The 25,126-nt window shown below is 36.8% G+C and overlaps 1 protein-coding gene and 1 long non-coding RNA gene across 3 annotated transcripts in view; one reads left to right on the top strand and one right to left on the bottom strand.

Moving 5' to 3' along the window:
* Window positions 1-25,126, bottom strand: part of LOC135086793 (Krueppel-like factor luna) — a 148,605-nt gene that overhangs the window by 50,268 nt on the left and 73,211 nt on the right. The gene's annotated exons all lie outside the window — the stretch shown is intronic.
* Window positions 1-25,126, top strand: part of LOC135086797 (uncharacterized) — a 143,512-nt gene that overhangs the window by 56,093 nt on the left and 62,293 nt on the right. The window lies entirely within an intron of this gene.

The raw sequence follows: 25,126 nt of genomic DNA, 5'->3' as shown, positions 1-25,126 counted from the left end.
AACATTTTGTTAATATTTAACCATTAGTAGCAAAATTTAACAATTTGTTATTTTAACCATGAATCAAAAAACTGGGCCTTAGTCGGGTAAATCTAAATCTGTAAAAAACTAGCCAAGTCTCGATGGAGCTGCTTGTTTATCTCTAAAAAGTAATGAAATCTAGACAAAGTCGTGCCAAGTCTATGGTTCCTTACTGCGATTTCTTTATTATTATAGTTAATGTTGTGTGACTTGGCCGTTGAAGGGTGACAAAACCAGGTGCTCCATGACACCATTGCACCAATCTGTCGCCAGAACCGCTACCCATTGACGATGGAAAATTGCCACTTGGAAAACGTTGATTCAACAATAACCAGTCAATTGTAGGTTCAGTAAAGCTGCGTATTTATAATGTATGATTATCTTAATAAAGATTGTTCAACGGCCAAGTCACACAACATTAACTATAATAATAAAGAAATCGCAGTAAGGAACCATAGACTTGGCACGACTTTGTCTAGATTTCATTACTTTTTAGAGATAAACAAGCAACTCCATCGAGACTTGGCTAGTTTTTTACAGAATGTTTTTGGTGGGATTTCACTTCTTTTTGTAGAACGTGGCAAAATTATTTAACGTCGTCGTTTTATCAACATTTTTTTACGATATTAAACACAAATAAACTCAACGACCTTTAAAATGGACAACGAATCAGAATTGTTTTTATAACATAACCTAAGCGAACCTTACAGTATAATAAACGAAATCAACGAAATGCAAATTACACAACATTCAACTTAATCGACGACTTTCTCTAGAAAGGAAAAAAATCTGGACACCGCTTGCTAGTGCTAGCGCCATCTAGCGGTGAGCGATACAGGCGAACACCACAGTGCCGGAGTAGTATTGATTATGAATGTGGTTACTCCAGATCTTCGATTGTCCTAGTTTTTATAGTTTTCCCTTTATGTGGCCATTAAACCCTAACTCTGTACCAAATTTCAGCCCTCTGAGTTAATGGGAAGTACTAGTTCTATTTTGATGATCATCAGTGAGTGAGTGAGTGAGTGTCGTAAATGCGAAACTTTGCTTTCGCTTAACTTCGGAACTAAATGACCTACAGACTTGAAATTTTGGATTTAAAGTATGTGATTATAGCTTACTAGATCACGAAAATTTCTGCGTTCTGGTCTTATCCAGAGGTTCTCAAATAGGGGCCTGAAAATGCGGCGAAATGGTTCCAGTAAAGGATGGTACGGCAGTGTTTGCTTCGCGCTCGACTTGGCGGGGGCACTGCCGTGCCCCCAGATACTACAAAAGCGCCATTTTTTTGTCACTGCACGAAGGTGACGTGATAGTATCGCTTCCAGACGTCGTCTTGAAACATGCTCGACATAACGCCCTTAATAATTAATTGATTGTGACACTTTATTGACACAATTGGGGAAAATAACGCTCCAATCATAGTTACGAAATCTAAATATACAGGGTGGAATTTTGTAATGCCACCTGGAGGAAAACTACTCTTAATACTGTAGATAGAAAATTTTACTCAAAGTAAACATTCCTTTATTTTCGAAAAGAAGTAGAACTGCATTCAATGATTTCCCAAGCTTGCCACACTCGGGATTCGAACCAACTAAAATCTGTTAAAAATTACATCCTGTACTTTTATTGCATCGATCGTTAGGGTTAAGTATAAGGATGAAATCTCTTTAACAAACTTTATAAATCAATTGAAAGTAAAACCATGAAATCTTAAATTATTTTAATTATTTACGGAAAATTGTATGGCATGGTGAAGTTTCGAAAAAAATTTGAAAATCTTTAAATGCAGTTTTCTTTCTTTTCCAAAATAAAGAAATGTTTTCTTCGAGTAAAATTTTCTACCTACAGTATTAAGAGTACTTTCCCTCCAGGTGGCAGGTCTACCCTGTATATAACTCAAAGGTGACTGACTGATATAGTGATCCATCAACGGCATATCCATCATAGGCATCCGCTAAGAAAGGATTTTACGAAACTCCACCCCTAAGGGGGTAAAACGGGATCCACGCGTACGAACGAAGTCGCGGGCGGCCGCTAGTCTAAGACAAGTCTCATACATAAAAGTATGAATGAGACAGCGAATCTGCTGCATCACAGTACGCTATTGGCATACCTATACATTAGTTATAATCCACATCCCACTGGGATGGATGGGGAACCCGGACGCCGACCTCAGCGAAACAGAGGAGGTTGACGCTCGTTCAATATAGTTCTGCTGCAATTTGCACATGTTAGAGATTAGTGCCATCTCACGTGTTATATTGCTCAGGAACGGGGCAGGGATTACCGAAGTTTATCTTGAAATATTGGAAACGAACGGAATATGTAGTCTGCGGCAAACCTTGGTCATCTTGCAAACTAATAACTAGCATTATCATAGATTTGAGCGAATCTATCTTTCAATGCAAATTGAAATAATGTTGCGATTAGTGAAACGGTCAAGTCCCTGATTCTGTGACTTTGTCTTAAAACTATCTATGTATTAAAATCAACAGATAATGCAGTATCAATTAGTTTATTGCAGGGATGATTTGAACTAGGTACTCGTAATGGCAAATGGATACGAACAAGCTTTATTCACTGCACCATGGCTAAATACATGGTAAAGATCAGACAGACTTACTTACTCTGCAAGTTATAATGGAATTGAATTCGAAATGTATAGATTATTAGTCATTTGCTTAATGACAGGCTTAACTTGCGGCCAGACAGCCGACAACCGACAAGCCCAGGGAGATGCAATCGGCAAAATCATTTCAGTTAAGGTGAGTATAGACTAGAGAATAGGGATGATGACTGGGTAATGAAATCGAAATTCTATTTGGGCCGTCAGACAGATAATTAGAAAATATTAGACTTTGATTTTTTCCATAATCGAATAATTACAGTATTATATTGAGTTGAAATGTCGCGTGATTTTGAGTAAAAATTCTACTCAAGCGTGACGTATCGCACCATTTCAACTCGATGTAGCACTTTTATTATTTAATTATGAAAGAAAATAAAAAATATGAGTCTAATATTTTCTAATTATCTGTCTGACGGACAAATAATTGAAATTTTGTCATCTAACCTATTAACTTGCAACAGAACAACGAGCAGCTCTGTAAAACGTCTAGTGTCATGACACTAGTGTTTCACGAACCAAACGTCGTGCAATTTACCTGTATTGTACCATTCGCAAGAACGTTACATTACATAGGAATTGCTCTAATCTATACTCAGATTTAGCAGAGCCAATGCTTGGTTCAATAATTTTTATGAATATTGAGGCATTCTTATACATCGTTTCTCATAATGTCCTTTGTAGAATACTTATATCAAATTGATATTCTATTACCATTCAACTCTTAATTATGTATGTCAATGCTAGAAATGTATAATACCAAAGTTATGAGACATTTTTCTTCGAAAAACTACGCTTAAAGTTTCTACGCGATATTTTTTCAAGGAATCTATTTGACTGATTTAGAACTGCGGTGAATCTGACGATTTTCAGCGCTAAAGCTTTTGAATGCCGTAACTAGACAAAATGGAATCTATTGCTTGAGGTTCACTGGTGACCCAACCACGTTTAGCGTTTGATATGTTACTTAAGTACTTTAAAATTTGAACGGTGCCACTTAGTTGTCAGTTATCATATGGAATTGTTAATTAAATACATGCAAACACGCTCAGTCGTTCTATAAGCCAAATCAAATTAAAAATGATAGGTACCTATTACATTTAATGTTATACAGGTAAGTAACGTGATAATGCATTAACAGTTGCATGTTCTCTGAATAAAAAACCAATATTCCAAAACTACTGCAGTAAAATATTTCAAAACCTAGTCAATGATATGTGTTATAGAAGTTTTGAGCAAAATACACCTTCACCTTTCCAATTTTCACTTTTCCATTTCACTTCTTTGACGCGCTCTGCTATATTGAAATATGGCGCTGAAAAATTGTCTTTTGACAATATTTCCATTCGGACTCATTTCTTAATGGAAAAAATTCACAATCCATCGACACATCCTTTCGCTGGTTAATATCCAGCAACAGATTTTTTTCTTTGACACTCATGCTGCAATGGTTTTATCAATATTAGAGCCCGCCTGCCTGAGGTCAGAAACCTATTAGGAAATGAAATAATTATATAGTTTGTCGTGCTATGAGACTATAAAGTCGGCACCAATACAAACTAACAGTTTTGTAATTAAAGAATTGAAATATCTACATTGTATTTGTTAACTAACCGTTTAGCGTACGAGACGATAAAATTACAAATTGGATAATGTCTAATCTACTTGGTATATCATTCGCTGTTCGTAGAATTTCTTCAGGGTGTAAATGGGAAAATGTAAAACGATGCTTTCCGTTGCATAACTCTTTTTTCCCGGAAATAATTATGTACAAAAATATATTTATGTACAAAATACGATCGCCACGGTTTCCAAGTGAATTTACAATGTTAACATGTTTTAACTTATCTTATAGGGAATGTAATCTCTAGGGTGGAGCACGGTTGTATGGGAAAATTTTTTTTTTTAGTTTTCAAGTTCTAATAGGGGGGGATTTGTGCCTTATATGAAAGTATAAATAACTGTAATTTTTAATCCCATTTAATGAATATCTTCTGCCTCCGCAGTGACGTCAAAATTTTAAAATTTTATTTGAAGTTGAAAGTCGTCTAAGGTGAAATATTGCGCTCTATTTATTAGTAAGAATGTATTAAATGACAGATAATTTATAGATTAGATATTTACTAAGCTAATATAACAAGAAATACATACAAGAATTAGATAAATTACTTTAATTATTATGCTTGAAAATCCTTTTTTGATCAAAATTTAGGCATCACGTTTCGCGATTCCAACTTGACTTTTATTGCACCTTATTAGTGACTTTCTGGATGCAGTGAGAAAAAGAATCTTTGATCGTAATCTTCACAGGTCCCTCAACAGCTTGAGTGAGGTAGAGAAGCCTTAAAACAAAGGTTTGCTTTCACCACCAGATTTGACAATGTGCTGAATTTCTTAGTCAAATAAATATCTCAAAAGCGGCTGTTTGGTTAAGTAAATTAAATAAATATATAAAATAGCATTAAAGTGTATCACTGGTACTTAAAAATTCTAGGTATTGAAGGGTGACTCGTACTGTGTGACTTTAGTATGCGACGAGCGGCCAGCTCTCTGACATCGTAAGAAGACTGTTATCAGGATACTCGTAATAGCTTTTTCTCCGGGTAACTAGTTATTTAATCTTTCATAGGGTATCTGGCAGGCCTCTCGAGGCCATAATAATTTTAAACAGATGACGGGTGCCATCTTTGCATGATGGTTTTGTTCTTAATCAAAAACCAGGACGAAGCATAGACTTTAACCAGAATAGTAGCCAGAGGTATCAAAATTTCTATTGGATTTTAAGTTTCTACAATACAAACGTAGTATTCGGTACGCTCGTGTGATCTAACGGGCATGTTACAATTCACCAGGAGAAATTATTGCGAGATTTTGTGAGAATTACGCCTAATTACCGCCGAAGCAATTTTATGCAAGTTCTGCCGATCAGTACTCAGATAATTGGCGATTTCTGATCACATTTGTCCTTCGATTTGTTCAAATTTATAGATAGGCAGTTTCTCACATGTTTTCAGAGCTTTTCCAGTTGACTATCTGACAAAGACGCGAGTCGCGAAAAGGGCCAGAAAAATTCTCTTCTCGCGCTCTCTCACGCCCTTATTAAAATTATAAACCCAAAGCCTGGCTTTTTTGTGTATTTTACATTGAAAATATAGCATATCAGTAAACGATTTGTGATAAAAAAATAGTATTTTTATTTAAATATTGCACAGATATGTGGCGCCTAAGTGAGGTCTAAAACCAACTTTTTTTATAAATTCAGTGTCGATGCGGAGGCAGTTACTCTAAACCGAATTGATTAATATTTTGCATGACTTCATTTAAGCCCTAAAGGCACAAAATTTTGACTATTACATTACAGTTATCTGAAAAAAAATTTCGCTCCACCCTAATGCATAGTTTTAAATGAATGTCAAAGTTTTTGTAAACTGTCCTGTACATGCTGTACATGAAATAAAATAGCCATTTCAAATAACACCCGAAACTCGTGCCGTGTATGCTTTTTGAGCTTAAAATTATTGGACCAGCTAATTCGTTCACATACATCTAGGTACATTTTAATAAGGGAACTGAAAGCATGAAGCGGGCTAACTAGATTACCCTGGCGAAACCGGATGCTCAACTCAACTTTAGTACGTGACCCATGTCAGCAACAAAAATAATAATCCAACTCACATTGCCGCGAAATTTTCTTACATTACCTAATGCATGAAAACGTTTCTGAAAATGGATAGATATCGTTTGTTGTTACTCTCATACGCAACTGAATAGCTTTTGATGAAAATTTACCATTATTAGAAATAAGTGAGGTTTGTACGTCTGTGAGTTTCATAAAAATATGATTATGGTATAAGCTTTTTGAAAATCCCCGGACGAACGAGCCTACTTTATAAAACTTGACGCGCAATGAGTATCTACTTGAAGATAGACAATACAATATTAACTTAAATAAAACTTTTTTTGTCATCAGGCTATATGGAAAACTGGAACCGGTCCAAACCGCTACCAAAGGAAGAATTAATCTAAACGAATTATGCCATCATCAAATCTGAAACGAAACGACCACGTCGTTGAACAATTTTGTAATAAAGCGACAAAAAAAGAAAAAAAACCTTAATAGTGGGAATAAAGTAGCTCAGACAGACAATCTAACATTCAAATGTCAAGTTTAATATGTCAGAATCGTCGCGTCATTCTTTTGCTATGACATGCGTGTGCGCAGACGATATAAATAAATAAAATTATCTCGAAAGTAGGTATTAATTAAATATTGATTTTCCTTTGATTAATTACATATTTAATCTAATAATATCGATTTCAAATGTACACAATTGAAGTCATTAACGATATTCTGTCAGTGTATTTGATTTATTGTAAGTGCAATAGAAACCGTAGCCTGATTGGTATTGTACCAGCAGAATCCAATTTTAGCACAAAATGTTTACTTATCGGTCGCAAGCGCAAGCAATCTTGGTTTTAATTGAGGTTAGAACCCGACCTATTTGTTGTCACTTCGGAAGAGATGCGATCAGGTTCCATCACCGATTGTACCTGGAAAATAAAGAAAATTAATTATGTTTATGAAGTTATAAAATACATAAAAAAAAACAATAAAATACCTACATACAATTTTTCTAACACGGCGATTTATAAACAAAAAATGAGTTGTCATAGCAATCCCCTGTTCATAAATTTCGGTTTAACAATAGAAGAAACTTATGTATAACGTTACTTTAAACTTTCCGCCAACCCAATTGTCTTAATATTAATTTCACACGTGATTGCAAACTAATCGGGGTCTCAGCGCTTTAATGAAAGATTTAGAGAATTGTGCTTCAGAATTTTTGGTAACAATTCTTTAGTTAGTTGAATTAAATTTTTCAACTTCTTATAATTTTTAATCAATGTAATGTAATTAAAGAATAGAATAGTTGGGGAAGCGATGAAATTGTCGGTCAAGTGATATTAACGTTCAAGCTCCTGTATGTCAAACACTGTTACATAAAATATGCTTTACGTTGGACAGTCAGCTTACTACAGTCGGGTCTCAACTGACGCTGTAGCTTAGGTGCAACTTGATGCGCTAAGACCTCTATCAGGTTCCCGGAAACTCACTTAATTGACGTACCTGCCGACAAGTTGAGTGTTAAATTTGATTGCTGAAAGCTTAACAATTTAATTGCATCATCCCCTAGATTTTAATGTTTATTAATCGCATAAGTGAACAAGTTCAAATAAATTGCGGTTTGCGGCACGGGCGCACGGCACATAAATTTTCCAAGTGAACAAAATTTATCGAAAATTTAATGTATCTCGTAATTTTCCGTTGAATTCTCATTATTCAGAAAAGTCAGCACTTGTTGAAATATTATTTAATTCGCGCACTTACTAAAAATTTGGGGTTGTGTACCTAGAATAAAGGAATTAATAATGTTATTCCAACGATGAATTGGAAATATGCAATACTTAATAATTTAAATTTAAGCGAGGAAAATTAATTAAATTTTCAACGATTATTTAATAAAATATTCGGCGGACTGCAATGTGTTTATTGGAATTACCTTTAAACTTGTAATTAATAACATAACATTAGTTTTAACAACATCGTTTCAAAAATGAAAATCCAAGTTATGATAGGTACTCTCAATATGAATAATATTTGAGTAATTTCTTCCAAGAAATGGGTAGATAGCAACGTTAATATTAATCTACTACAAGTTTATCAGGCAAACTTCGTAGCGCCTTTGTTCATCAGAAATAATAATATAGGATTCGAATTTTTAAAAGAATTATTCAAAACGGTCTAGTAGTTCCGGAGCCTACTCAATACAAACAAACAAACAAAGTAGATAAACTATTTCAATGGCTTAATAAAATTTCCTAGCGTTCTAAATCGTATACTTCAGAAATGATGGGCACTGGATACGAGATCGCGTGCCCCGTGACAATATATTCACCACATCAGGCTGGGCTGGTCTCCAAACGTACTTAGCCTTTCAGAATAATGCACTTCGTTCGTTCGTTCGTTTCAACCGAAAGACGTCCACTGCTGGACAAAGGCCCCCAAGGATTTCCATAATGCACTTACCTATATAACTTTTATTACAAAATAGGACATGTTATCACTACTATAACGTAAGCTATCACAGTGTTTATTAATTGAATGACAAATTCGCCAGTCGTCAATCTGCAGTGTTGTTTGACCTTTTCAATAAAGAACTCGTTAAACTCATTCGTACGTATCCTTTGAGTCCAGATTTACGAGTAAACATCGCTAAGGAAAATTCTACCATTGATATTCTTTTAATGTTTTAATACTTATGAAAACTTTACACTTTACTCTCAGCTGAATGAAATGGCATTGTTTAAAAAGCGTTTTTATAACAAACACGTGCGTAAACTTTTTGTTCTGGGTAGGTACTGAAAGAAGAATCACGAGAATTTGCTTCTGAATTGTTTGCATTGCTATGACAATTGTGTTGAACTATTAGGCAGTTAAATACTATGATCTCCATACACATCTTTAAAGTTGTAATTGTACAGTACTAAAATTAAATTATGGACTATTGGGAATGACGTTCCTATTCTGCAGAATGTTATTGTTAGTGTGGTACTCGTAAATTGAGTTGCTATTATTATTATTGTCCAAATTATTGTTCCTTGTTACAGTCCAAATGGAAATGTGTCAACTATAACGTGATTGATCTAAGCGTAAAGGGTGCTAAGGACAGGTTGGCAAACAAATCCTTTAGCTAAATATGGTAAAATTAACAGAATTTAAGCCTTATTTCATTTCAACAGAATTCAAAATATGAAGGCAACTATTCAGAAACCAATAAGGGTTGACGATGAATTCATAACATGTTTCTGAACTGAACTGCAAAGGAATGTTTTCACGGAAATATCAGAATTTTCATGTTTTTTAATTGATATTTAAATATTTTTGGTACCTTACACATAGTCTCTGAAAATATATGTAGATAACTTATATTTGGCTGTGTTGTGAAAAATGTGTGTATTTCCAAAAAATAAACTTTATTCATTGATGCAATTAGTATCTAAAGGATGTAGATTTTCTAATTTGTGGGGTGGGCACGAAATTTCATTTTGCTTTCCTCACACGTGGGGACAATGCGTTTGGGGATTTTAGGCAATCCTACTTACGAAAGTCAAAAATGTTTCTTTTAATGGTGTAAGAAAATAACGCTGTACACAAATAGTGTACAATGAATATTCAATCACTCGTATTGTGAAATCAAACAATCAATTCAAACATTTTCAGACGTACGAGTATGTAGTAGTTAACTTCGACTTACAATAATTAAATTACTGAACAACCGGAGCTTTGTACACAATACAACCATTGGACCGCTCTTGGAATTTAATTAAAGTCTATAAAACCGTTAATGAAAAACTAGTGAAGACGGGAACGAAGCGTGAGATGATTGTCTGCCCGATGGACGAATGACCTGGTTTAGGAGTTATTCGAAGCCACTGTAGAACGTTCGCTCTAAAAATCAATATGGAAATATTTGTATAATAAAGGACTTTCGTCTTAAAAGACGTTACAATTTGAATATGTTTTAGACATTTCTAAAAGTATTGGAACACATCCTGCTGTCTTTTCTCAAATCATCATCTTATTCTCGTAAACTTATTTGAGAGATCGATAGGTAAATATTCCTCGAGATAAAAGAAAATGAAAATTCCGTTTCGATCACGTTCATTACGCTACTGTGTGGCGTCACTTCGGGGCAAACGCGAGGCGTGCTTTATCGGCTGTTTAGCACTGACACACATTCCCAGAATCATCCATTCGACCGAGTGCACCTTATCACTGAACACATAAAACTCAATATTGCGGAAACTCGACACGGGAACGAGCACAAGGACCTGCCGTGCGAAATAGCGCTCTTACCTCTTGAGCAAAGGGATCAAATTAACACTTTGATTTCTCATTCCCCTCTGGCTACGAAAATTAATCCCATATAGGTTTATCTCCTTTATCTATGCATTAGTAGAGTTTCCCTTTTTTTGCTTAGTTAGGTCTACATTCGAGACGGTAAATTTTACTGCACAGCATTACGGGGCTGATTCGATTTTTTGGATAACTTATTTCGAAAGATAAAGTCTACATTTTGCGCATTACTTTGGTGAAGGGCAAAGGTTACTTAAGATTTCTATTGATGAATAAGAGGATGATAACTTATTTATTTATGCGCGTAATAATAAGGACGAACTCGCCAAAAATACTTTCTGTAGACCTACATCCACGTAGGTGGAGCCCCGGGCAAAAGCTAAATACCGGTATTGGATCCAGGTGTATTCAACGCCTTGAAACTTTGATATTTTATTCTATTAAATATTCAGTGCCAGCTTGACAGTGTAACTTTGATCCGAAGCATAAGTTGGGTCAAACGTAGTCCTGTCAGCTGCTAAATTCCGAATTGTGACACTTTAAGTAATACATTAGTATTTGTCCAGCAGTGGACATCTTTATAACCTATTTGGTCGTAAAAAAACGAAGCTCATGAAAATTAATATGATTTTGCTCCCAGTGGATATCAAATGAGACATAACTGTATCTTGCTAAAGTAAATTACTACCAAGATTAGATTAATATCTAGAACTGATCAAATTCTAAAGCGACAATCGTGCTATGACTCGGCCCTCCTTTACGGATACAATGGATACAATGTTATACATACTACACATTTATCAATTATGCTTGTCAATTCATAGTGCTGTGGTAATGACTTCATTAATCACTTTGGCATAGTTATTGAATTTCATGCATAAATCTATAGGCAAAAAGTTTATTTTCTGTTCGAGACTGAACGACGATACATTTCATAACCTGAAGAGTATGGCATCTTGCTAAATTGTAATAAGTATCATTTTGCAATAAAATATGTAATAATTAGTATGCCACTTATACTTATAACTGCCTTATTTTCATGAAACATGAATACCATGACGCCATATTTCTCTCGACCCATGGGGTCACCTGAATGCGCCATTCCTGGCGTAATTACGCAATGCCATGCCCTTCGTTTTCACATTCCTTCCTCCTACTCTCACCCAGGTGGTTAGTGACCCAGTATTTAAACTGGTTTACGGTACAATAATCCCCCCAGCTTCGACTCCCCTACACAGTGTTGACACACATTGTCCGTACTTCTCAAAACATTAGGGCTGCTTGAGACTCGGTCAGTTATTTTTAGAGCGTTTTTCACGGGGCAAATAACTCGGGCGCAGGGTTGGTAGAGCAGAACACACACCCTGTTGCCCTCGAAGTTTCAATTTTCAACCTTATGGCAGTTAGTTGAAGATCAACCGTGCACTGTTTCGGAGGTTGACTGTACTTGGGATTCAGATTGACGCACGCGGAGACGAATGTAACGCGCCGTTCCGCATCGAGACGCGTCAAAACACAGATATTAAACGGTGATGTTGACATATCCACTAGAAACTCAGAAAGGAACAATTGAATGTCACGAGTAATTTAATAACAGTCTGTCAAATATATTTCATTTATTTTTCAATGGTTGTACACATGCCTACTCGTAGTAGGTACATGGCCAGTGTTTCAATTTACTTATCGTTTAAAATATTTTCCGTTATATAAACTCGTGGACCGTGATATAAACCGTTAGTAAAACCGATTTCCGTCGGTGAAAGTCGAGTTTTATGTTAGGTGGACTTCGAATATTGGCCTATTGATGGGTTAGGGGTTGTAAGGAAAATTTTATATCCGCGCAACGGATGAGAGGTTGCATCCAATACAGCAGGATATAGGAGCTTGCAGGCGCGTGTTACCCAATACAGCTTGTTCACTGAATGCAGATAGATTATAATATTAGCGGTCAACTTTACCTCAATATTCCCCATGCGATTACCCCCAATTTGCCCTCAAAGTTCAAATCACTCGCCTAACTGGATGGTTTGATCAAAAGTTCTAAAGGAATCAAAAGCGAGATTGTGAGCGCTTTTACGTTATCAGCGCGGCCACTTCGAACTATGCTAAATAAATTAGTCTCTGTGCGAGCCTTTTGGGCCTTTCCGACACCCCTCTTTTAGGTTTCACCTGTGTAGGTGTTTTAAAATTCTCCGTGATTGATTAATGGAGATGGACTGCGTTGGACAATGCTGGGCGCGAGGTAACACGCGCACACTGTAAAATGCCGTTAATAAATGAAATTTGCTTCGGGGCCTGTCCATCCCTATCTGGTAGTAGGGTAAAACGTGTCGAAGTTTTATTTTTACGCCTAGATATTGTTATTTGAAATTTAAACTTTGGAATAGTGATTTGTCTATTTGCTTCTGTGTTCGCATTACCTTCTGGTTCTCTGCAATGCTGCAGTTATTAATAATTTTATGGCAATTTTTCATTTAATAGATTTTAATGTTATAACAACATGTTTGCTACAGTAAAAAATATTCTGATTACAACAAAAAGCTTTATTTATATTTGCGAATCATACAATATGTTATTAACATTTTATTGTATTTACTCGTACTTTGTAGGCATGTGTATCGACAAATTAATACAATCGCATATTTTCATGCGATTCCTGTTATTTGTTTCAATATTTATCATCACTTCCATGCACTCATCTCAACTGAAAAAAAAACCTTTTAACACGATAGCAGGAATAAAGAAAAGCAATATCAATTTTAATCCTTCCACTCTTCGGATGAAATTTTTTGTCGAGATTCAGATTTGTTGAAAAAGTTCAGTTTCTGGTAAAATAAACATACGTGAAAGCTTTTGATTGGTTCTCGTGTACACTAAGAACTTCTTTTCATTGGAGAATTCACGGATGCGTTTTCAGGTTTCCCACTCAATATTCTGGGGCTTAAAATGAAAAGGTAAATCCTCTACGATTCCTCCACTTTTTTGTGTACATGATCCTTGTTTGAACTTTATTATTACCACTTTCTATCGATTTCGGTTGTGGCTAACCTAAAACGTTACTGGAAAAATATTCATTTTCAGCATTTCGTTTACTGAGTTAACTACCTTTGGTTAGTCAATCGCTTATTTTGAGTTACCTATTTTATATTCATGAACTAACTGATTTGAAAACTCAGTAATAATTAAATTTAAACCATTAACCCTACGGTGGTCGCGCTCTAAAATATTACGTTAATGGTCGCGCGGATTACATGCGTAAGCCATTTTATGGAGTAAAAAAAGAAGACATCTCTTTATAAAAACATGTTTCTTTATTTTTTATATTTATTGTTATGTATTAGTTAATGAAATAATCAAACAAACAAACCAGCAGTTCTTCTCAGTTTTTATAAATTAACCAAAACATAAAAATCATCATTTTTCGTCATGAAAATGTCAACTTTGGCAGTTTAAAAATATTTAGTACTAATTGCACTTATTTATTAATTATATTTTGAACAGGAGATACAGGCCATAATGGAATGCTAAGGACAAATAAATTTGCTGCACGAATTACAAGTATTTCCAGTACTTTGAGCTAGCTTTCTTTCGCAGTCAAAGTAGCGACCTAAAAATCTCCGCTGTGATGGTTCTGAGTTAGATGGCTAATCACTGGCCTGAGAAACTTGTTCTCTTGTGGAAGAATGTGCACTTCTTCATCAGAAACCGAAGAGTCGCCAGAAGATACGCTTTCATTGTCAATTACTTCTAGCCATTCTGCAATTTGTGCTTTTTGTCTATTGTTCATGATTTTATTGTAAACACAAATGTAAATACATACCTATGCCCTAATTATTTATTATAAACCATTAATTTACACAAATAATGCAAAAACAGACACATTAAGTAAAAAAGGTAACTTAAAAAATACTTACGTAATTGGTCGCGCGGATTACACGGGTAGGCCATCGGCATTTACGGGGCTCCTGCGACACATCCACAAGAGACCTGGCGCTCACACGTCATTAAGTGTGATCTCCGACTATGCAACTTAAAGTACACGAAGTATCAAAACGATCGCGTTGATCGATTTCAAAATATTCGACAATTTGCACGAGTGGATTACGGGTGTAATCCGCGCGACCACTGTAGGGTTAAAGAGTGAATAATAACTCCCTAATGCACATCAAGAATCACCGCACAATCCACTATTAATTTAATGAAATGACAAATGCAGAGGTGAGCCGGTGTCAATTTATCATGGCGGCATCGACTCCGGTTGTATCATTTATTGGCGTGACACGACGCGGGGGAATGCCATTCACGGCGAGAATCACAATGCTTAGGTACGGCTCTGGATTGTGTAGTGTACTGTTTTAACGCACTCGTGTGTCGATTAAGCTTGCCAATCTCGACTTGTGGAAATCCAGGCCTAATTGGGCGGAACAAATGAGAGAGTGATACACAGGGATATAACACATTTCGTAACAAAATAGATCTTGAGGAAAGTAAACAACCCACTTTGCTTTGTTGTAGTTTGTTAAGTAATTAATCCTATTAACTTCTAATTATATCTTCTTACTTTTCGTAAACAATATTAGGAAAACAAACAAAGTGCTACTCCCAAAACCATTTCCGAACGATAGACGTCTCTATATCAGATTACGTAACGAAAAAATATTATGGCAATCATTCATATCTCTACACTATCTGCAAACGGGTTTAAGCTTTAACGACTTGAATCCATCGAAAATTAATTATTAATCTAGTATTTTACAGCATTTTACTTCTTGAATAAATCTAATAGCTAAAGATAGCAAGAAAAAAACTCAAATGATGCTGTCAATTTTTTTTCTGAAATAACGTCCAATAAGTTTGAATCGGGTAGACGGTTACATTGTTACTTTTTTGTCGTACAGTGTAAATACCAGTTCCAGCCCACGATTGTCTGCCAAGCGATTATCAGCTTAGCCGCCGTAGCCGTTAAAATGACGTAAGTCACCCATATCGGAATGCTACGCTTCAAGTTTGAATGCAGACAGGTAATCATGCTTGTATATTAACGCGAATATTTTAGCGGGCTGACTCATTGTATATGGTAGACCTTGAGTCTTTCAAATATTAATTTACATTCTGAAGGGAACGGTAATTGTATCAGGTTAGCGCTGCAAGGATAAGTTACAAACAAGTTGCCTCTAGGAGTTGCTCCTTGCCACTTCTGTTTGCTTACCTCTTGAGTTCGATTGGTTACTTCACTCTGTGTCAGAGACCTCATTTCGTATTCTATCCTTGAGAAATTCCGAACTTAGTCCTCTGGGAAAAATCCTGTACCTGTCCCGTAGGTACTACTGCAGAAAATTATTGGTCTTAAGATACCAGGTCACATGCTTTGATGCTTCTTGCGTCCTGTTTAAAAAATATTTGCTTAATTGTTGGCAATTTGAGAACAGTATGAGAGAGTCGAACTCAATACCATAACATTGGGAAACATGGGGAAGGCTCGTCAAGTTAAACAATGTAGGATCTATGTAGGTACTTGTAGAGTAGAAAATCGTAGTTATTTGATTTGCTCACCTAAAATATTGCAAAGCCACACAACACAACCTATTAGTTGACACCCAAAGTAAATGGCGCGGCGTGTTGGTTTGAAGTATGTAAATGTAAAAAATAGGACTCCAAACGCACATTAGTCTATTTATCAACAGCCTTGTTTAAATAGTCGTAGTAAGGTAAATATTTGAAGGGCGAGTTTTCCGATTATGTGTCGGTTTGTGTTAAGTAACGCGTATATAATTAACTTAATTTTTCCCATTATTTCTTTCTGTGTTGAGAAACACCTAGAAAATGTGCGGAAGCATCGTTATACGTCATGTACATAATGTAAACCATATTAAGTGTAACACAAAACAGAAACCATTGAACGAAATTGGTTACAGTATACAACTCCAAAATAGACGCAAACAATTGTAGCGTCAAACATAACACTTGAGCCATAAGTTCGGTCGCCCTACGAGTTCGGTTTTAAGGTCTAAAATAGTGCGACAATGAGAGATTTAAAGTCAAGACACGTCCACTGATATTATACAGTGGCAACACTCGCGTGGATAGTAACGCAGGGTCGTCAAATACTGTACGTTTAAAAAAGGTTTTGAATACGTGAAACTTTTTAAAGTGTAAAAACAAACTTCAAACAAGTCCTTATGCATGATAAATGCAAACCAAGTTCGGAGTTTACCTGTTTATGCCAGGTTATTACACTTTTATATTCATTAAATTTTTTTTTTGTCAGCCAGTGTCAGCACGCGTGAACGTACATTGTGTAAAATATATCTTGTTCATAAAAGTAACTTTTTTTACGAAACACTGTGAAATATCAAAATTCCAACGAAAAAAGAATTTCCAATAGGTACCTATCGATATTTTTAATTGATAAAGCTTTTAACTACTCAGAAACAACGAGAAAAATTGAAAGCCTTTAAGGCTTTAGTGGGAGTATCAATTACGAGATTGCACTGTTTTTTCCTGGAATATCAATTTTCACAGCTGAAAAGAGGGACTAATTAAACACAATGCAGAAATGATGAAAGGGGATATCGTTCATCTGTAGAAATTCCCTTTGTTTGTATTTACACAATGTCTGTAGAGCGAAATTCCCTCTTGTAAATCTGAAACTTTTGACCCAATTCTGTGTATTCTCTACTTGATACAACGCTTCAGTGTTTCACAGTAACTGTTTATTATTATACTCACAGTATCGGACTTGATCTCAATTATTCAAAATGCGAGCTATTTATCCCAGAATCAAAATTTTCACATGTTCAGTTACAAGACATTATTACAAAATTTTCGGCTTTAGCTCCCAATATCAAAATTCTCAATAATACGTCACTCCGTCTTCTAGGTTCCCCTATTTTTGACGAGGCTATTCCGATTTTTATTAATGAACAAATTTCCAAATTTCAGCAGTCCTCCGAAAATATGCTAAAGATAAACCCTCACATGGCTTTGTATTTAATCCGTTTTTGCGCATACGCCCCAAAATTTATATATTTTTTACGTAGTACCCATTTTTGGCTTTTTCCAGGACTACTGTCAACCATTGATAGTTTGCTCAGGGAGACACTCTCCAAAATTCTAAATTGTGCATTTACCGATAACGCCTGGAAACAGGCCTCTCTCCCTGTGCGTTTCGGAGGACTAGGCACACGTCAGATATCGCATATTGCCCTTCCAGCTTTTCTGTCTTCTGCGTATGGTACAGCCGAACTCTTTAATAAATTACTGTCCCCTTCTTTAGGGGTAGTGGAGTTGGCTCACCTCGCAGAGGCCAGAAACGCTTGGACTAGGGCATGCCCGGGAGCCGATCCACCTACCTCTCTATCGTCTCAGAGGCAGTGGGACGAGCCGCTCTGTTTGCGTTTTCAGAGTGATTTATTGGCTTCCTCCGAAAATGCTGCAGAGCGTGCTCGCCTACTAGCGGTCTTTCAGGTAGAGTCCGGTTATTGGCTACATGCTCTTCCTTCGGCCAATATCGGGACTCTGCTTGACAGGAGTACACTGTCCCTCGCCATTTCCCTTAGACTTGGCGTCAAGACAAACCATCCCCATCGCTTTCGTTGCGGTACTCGCGTCGGTGAGTTAGGACACCATGGCCTCTCATGCCAAATGAGCGCTGGTCGAGTCTCCCGACACGCCTGCATCAATGACGTCATCCGCAGAGCTCTTGTCGCCGTCAATGTGCCAGCAGTTTTAGAGCCTAACGGCATATTCCGTGACGACGGCAAGAGACCTGACGGCATGACGCTCATTCCCTGGAAGCAGGGACGTCCTCTTGTGTGGGACGCAACATGCGCGGATACGCTTGCTCCGTCTCATACAGGAGGTACCTCCCTTGCCGCAGGCGCGGCGGCGGCCTCAGCTGAGTGCTCCAAGCGGCGCAAATATGCAGCTCTCAATGAGAGTTATATATTTGTGCCGTTTGGGGTTGAGACTATGGGACCATGGGGTCCAAGCGCTCGTTCCTTTTATAAGGAACTGGCAAAGAGGCTCACCGAGGTGACCGGTGATCAAAAGGCTGGCAGCTATTTCGGCCAGAGAATTAGCCTGGCCATTCAACGTGGCAATGCTGCCAGCCTTTTGGGCACCATTCCTGACTGCGGCGCTGGGGGTGAAGTATTTTTTATTTTGTAAATAGTTTTTATCATTAGTAATTTTAAATTTTTAGTTTTTAAGTCATTTTAAGTTAATGTATTATTATAAAATTTATTCTCTAATAAACTCGACTCACAAAGGATACTTCGGTCTGTAATATCACACCAAAGGACATTGGGAACTTTAATATGAGAAAATGCCCCACGGCGGACAAAGATGAAACGTATTTTATTTCAAAGCTTTATACTTGTAGGTATATTCACTTAAAGCGCTATGTTGTGAGATATGGGAATTCTGAGATATGACGAGTCTAAGTTGAAAATATATTTGTCTAAAATGATTTGATATTTTTACATGTTATGTTGTTTGGCATTGCAGAGTAACCAATAAAAGTAAATAAAATAATATAAATAAATAAAAAATATAAATAAATAAAAAATATAAATAAAATAATATAAATAAATAAAATATTATAAATACTTAAATTAATATTAGACAACATCTCATATATTACTCCAACCCAAAATAAGTAGCTAAGGCATTTGTGTTATGGAAATCGGGAACGACGAACCACAACACACCCAAACCAGAGACAATGTGAAAAGATCGTTTTCTATATTGTCCCGGCCGGGAATCGAACCCGGGACCTCAGGATTGGCCCGGCACACCTTGAAAACCGGTGTGTGCGCCTCTCCGCCACGGAGGTCGTCAAAAATGTTACCTAAATGTTAAATAAAATAAAATATTAAAACTTCATTTTCTCAATATTCCCATATAAGAGAGAAAAAAAAAATGCACGGAAATTCATTGGATATTAGTATGTATCATCTGTGATAGGTTTCGTTTGTGTCCGCTACTTTTCGAAAAGTGGGGCAAAAAGTTCCCAATGTCATTTAATTTTTAGAAAGTTATGAATATGATACTTTTTATTTCTGAGGCACTTCTCCCATATCATGCGCTATAAAACCTTCTTTCTTATTGGCGTTAAAAGCCAAGGGCGAGGGGAGGATGCTTTGCTCATAATCCATTAATATGACCGTTTCTATCTTCATGATAGACATTCTATCGGCAGCCCTACTTACTATGGAATGTTTGCGCGTCACATTGGTTCGTTTTCAAACCATTGTTGGGTTTAAACAATGAGCCACAGATACGAGGCGAGATGGGCAGGACCCAGTGTTCAACGTGAATCACCCGCGCTCTAGCTCAGCCTATGGCAAAATTCAAAATATCTAGGTCATATTAAATGCTTCTGGATGGGTAGTTTACAATCGTGGAAGAGATGGCAATCAAATTAAATGATTGATATTATAGTTCCAAAATACTGAACTGTCCTATCCATGACATTGACAGTGGGGCGCCACCGTCAATATCGGATCGCTGGTTCCGATTTTTGCCATGTTGGAAACCATTTAGTTGATCGATGGTAGCGCCCCCCTGTCATTGAGTTTGGTGGGACAGTTCAGTGTGGGTCATCTATAGTAGTGAGTTGACATTTAAAGAGTCCTAAAAATGCATTCACAGACTAAAAATATCCACGTAAATAGTCCGTAAAAACTCATGGTGTGTGGAGAAGTTCATCCGTTATTGTATTGGTTTTAACATTGGTCTGACTTTTGAACTTTTAATCCTGGCGAATTTGCACCTGAATAATCCATATCAGTGTCAATCTCAATCCACAACGATAGCAAAATTGATTTAGTTTATTTAAGCCAGATTTTTTAAAAGAGTCGTACGTAATACTCTCCTACGAATATTCTCCAAAAACAAACTTGAATAATTAACACACCATTCTGCTTTTAAAACAATGCTATTTACGAAATAATGCTTTCAATAAAATGAAACCAATATTATTTACAGACGAATTTAATAAGAAAGAAAGAAAGAAAGATACATTTATTACAGTGGACATCACACAAATACAGGCAATTACATAGACATGACAGTGGCACATAATAATAAAAGAAGAAAAAATAAAAACAAGAGTAAACTGAGCAGTGCCACCCATTCACCAACAAGATGCCCACTGCAACGGGACCCCACTCAGCATATGCCGTGGCCCACGGTGACGAAGGCCACGGCGCTGGTTTTCAGTGTGCCCCATGCCGAGTGAGGGTCACGGACCATTGGTAAAATAAAAAAATAAAAAAGCTGCATAAAATTGTCTAGATAAACATACATAAATAGTAATATTAGTGCACAGATAAATACAAAAGGCGGGAAATCGGTAAGGATGATATGACTACGTTTATTAAGAATACTAATGAAAAGAATACTAATAAAAAGTTAAAACTGTTTGTATAGGTGTGTGTGTAGTAATTGTGTTAATGTGTAATATTCGTAAAGAGTGACATTGTTACGCGTTGTTGAGTGTCTCGACGCCCGCAAAACCGGTTTGTGCAATCGAATGATTGATTGCGCGCGATTCGACAATTTAGTTCATCCCATATTGTTCCGAGCGTTACACGCGCACCTACAAACAAAAAATAATAAAAAAATAAAAAGTAAATAAATTCCAGCAGTATTGGTCGTCTAAACATATAATTCAATTTCAATTAGTGTCAAATATATAGTTATGATGTCATTAGAAATAAAATAATAATCATGAAACAAGTATTTAATATGGTGTTACAATGGTGTTACAAATAGTATGTCCGGAGAGAAAAAATTTCAATTTTCAAGTTTCCAAGTAGTGATGTCAGGCTACAGCAGTCTCGATCGTCTTGCCCACTTCCGTGCTTGATCGTCTGAAACCTTTAGGTAAGCATACAAGTAACCTACTCCAGTATTTGTTCGTTAAAAATGTGTTCCCGGTATTTCTTTTTAAAAGTGTACAATGTTTGCAGACGACGTAATGGCGGTGGCAAGTCATTCCAGCACTTGGAGGCGGCAAACCTGAAGCTACCCCGGAAGGCAACGGTTCGGTGCGGCGGAAGAACGAGAGTGCTGCTGGAGCGACGGGTCTTGTGCGAGTGGAATTCCCTTGTCCAAACTAATTTATCTAGTAGATAAGTCGGAGTGTTGTTTTTCATCATACCAAAAAGCAGTGCCGCGAAGTGCAACGCCCTGCGTGAGTTCATTTTTAATATTTTAGCATTAGTTATATAAGGCGTAACGTGTGTTCTCGGCGGGATTGAAAAACAAAAACGGGCGCATGCATTTTGCACACGTTGGATAGTTTTCTTGGTACGCGCCAGCAGTCGGGGGCCATAGACCACGTCCATATAGTTGAACTTAGATAGAACCAGAGAGTCGCATAATTTAATGCGATTGTCAGTAGAAAGATATTTACGTATTTGATATAATACTTTCAGTCTATAAAAACAGTTTCCTACTATATTATTGACGTGTTTTTCAAAGCGCATTTCCTCGTCCATTAGAAGTCCTAAGTTTTTAGCTTTTGTTACCCTCTCTATTGGCTCCCCCTCGATCAACACACTAATTCCCCTGTTTATGGTTTTTCTTATCTGATCCCTAGAACCCAGCACCATATATTTGGACTTATTTCCATTTAGTACTAGGGAATTGCACTTAGCCCAATTTGTTATCCGTCCAAGATCCTCATTGAGGTACGTAATTGCTTCGTGAACATCTTTCGGCTTACTCGAAATGTACAGCTGTATATCATCAGCGTAGATGTGGTACTTACAATTATGTATATGATCAACCACGTCCGCACTATAAATAATGAACAGAAGTGGACCCAGAATTGAACCCTGTGGAACCCCTCGATTAACAGCCAAGTGATCAGATACTCTTGTCTCACCAGCATCATCTGACACCCCTACACATTGAGTTCTGTGCTCAAAGTAACTATAAAACCATCTCACAGCACATGGACTGAAACCATAATAATGCAACTTTGCTAATAGTAGTGGGACGCTAATGCAGTCGAAAGCTCTCGAGAAGTCCAACAAAGCCAACAAAGTGCCCTCCCCACTATCCTGAGCAGCCAACACATCATCGGCCACTTGAAGCAGGGCCGTTGCGGTACTGTGGGCCTTACGGAAACCGGATTGTTTCTGAGGGAGGATATCATTTTGTTCCAAAAATATCTTCATTTGATCTGCCACAACTCTCTCTAGAACCTTAGATAAGCATGGCAGAATACTGACAGGGCGCAAATCAGACAAAGAGGTCGGCAACAATTTCTTTGGTATTGGTTTAATCAGCGCTTTCTGCCAGTCTTTAGGGAAAACACCTGTGGTGATCGACCTATTTACAATTGACGTTATTGTTGCAAGGGATTGTGGCAAAGTCAACAATATCATGTCAAGAGAGATACCATCTAATCCTACGGCATTTGATTTTAAACTTTTCAATATTTTTAGAACCTCGATTTCATTAACCTGTTGTATATTAAATTGATTGGAAACTATGCAATTATATTCAAAAAAAGTCAATTGGGATATGTCCACGCTGTCATCACCAGGAACATTTAAAAAATGACCATTAACTACGTTAGGGTCACTGCAAATAGTGCCTGGGTTGTCAGGCATTGTTTTTAAACGCACATGTTGTTTTATATGCGTCCATACGACGCGAGGATCATTAGTTTTGTCATTAATGTATTGATTAAAATATACCCGTTTTTCCGTGTCAATAGCCCGATCGACACAGCGTTTAAGGTCCTCTCAGATCATAGAAGGGAATAGATGTGAAACGGGGGCGTGGCGCGTGTCTCCGCGATATGCCCAGAAACGAACATCGCCCGCGACGCCAGGTTAGTCGCGATTCAGTCGTACTGAGGAAATGTTCTCCGATATTGTTGGATAATGCGTCGTAACGTGCAATAACATAAGTGAAACGAAGAACTACAGGAACAATGAAGTCATTTACCACGTGTAAGTATTGCAAATCCATTGGTATTTTGCTTATAAATAAAAAAAACTAAACATTTTTACGAACGAATTCAGTGCCGTGACATTTACTGCGATATCGAAATTAGTGGTGATAAAAATTCAAACACGTTGTACATTGACGATTTAGTTAGCAACCACTTTATGTCATGCGTAACTACTGCGCAATGTATTTTATTTCTTCCGATATCCACTGACGCGTGAAAATACACAGTACGGCCGCATGTGCCGGTCGTAACATAGTGCAGGGCTCGTGTTCTAATACGGTTTCCTATTATCGATAAATAGAAGTAAATTATTATTTTCTATTTTCTAATTTTGAATGAAAAAATCATGAGTTGCTTGCGATTTTTAAGTTTTTACAAAAACAATAACAATAGTAGAAGGGATTAGTAACTGTCAACTATGTAATTACTATAAGAGCTAGTTGAAAGCCTAATATAGGCATTATTTTTGATAAACATAGGCGGTACGAATTTCGCCATAATTAAAAAGTTAATGCGCGATAGTAGTTAATAATAATTACAGTGATCCTGTTATTATTATTAAAGTAAATAATAATATATTACCAATATTGTAAATACTGGTAAAAATCGCAAGTACCTACTTAACCCATGACTTTTCATACAAACTTTGTCAGTCTATAACTTCTATACTCCATCGATAACGACATTGAGCTTTGGTTGGGGTAAATTAATATAAGGTAACTTCATTTAGTCCCAATAATTGATTCTGAGTTTTTCGTCCATACAAAATGGAACTGACTCCTTTATGCAAAAATCGTTAAAGAACATAATAATAACGTATAATAATAAAAAGGTTTTCATACAAGCATTTTTTAAACCAATTTCGAGCCTTGCCCCCAGGATTTAAAGTATCGATATCTTATCGACTCCATTTTATCTTTCTTCTCTCTAATTGCTTTTTTCAAAGTGTGCGTCTCGTCACGCGGCCATTGATTGGCCATAAGGCACGCCTTCTGGCCAATCACAGCACTTTTAAGCCGGTTGCACATGTTGTCGTAGACTCTCAGTCGCTTTGTTTTTACACAGTTGAATGTGTGTGTGGGGGCTGTGGAGGGGGAAATGTGGGGACACTGGTTCTCGTTGTAGTTACGCGCGACTTCATATCTATTCTCTTTCTATGATCTGAGAAGGTCCTTATAATATTCCTTATGCTCGACGCGTCCAGACTGACGCGCCCTAGCCCAAGCTTCATCCCGTCGTTTCATCATCAATTTAATATTATATGTGAGCCATGGATATTGATGAAACTTAATATTTACAGTCCTCAGTGGCGCATGTATGTCAAAAATATTTATTATATAGCAATTAAATTCCTTCACCATTTCATTCACGTCACTTAATTCACATATACGTCTCCAATCTAAACCTACTATATGTTCTCTGAATAACTCCCCTTCTACATCCCCAATAGCTCGGCGTCTCAATTTGATTGGCTTTGGTTTGAATTTCTTAATATTTACCTCACACACTATAAAAGCGTGACTACCCAAGTCTTGTATGTGATCTATCAAGATATTACATCCCTTGATATCCGTACAAA

This window comes from Ostrinia nubilalis, chromosome Z (genome assembly GCF_963855985.1).
Source record: "Ostrinia nubilalis chromosome Z, ilOstNubi1.1, whole genome shotgun sequence".
Classification (NCBI taxonomy): domain Eukaryota; kingdom Metazoa; phylum Arthropoda; class Insecta; order Lepidoptera; family Crambidae; genus Ostrinia; species Ostrinia nubilalis.
Note: the sequence above shows the minus strand (reverse complement) of the source record. Positions and strands in the feature narration are given on the sequence as shown.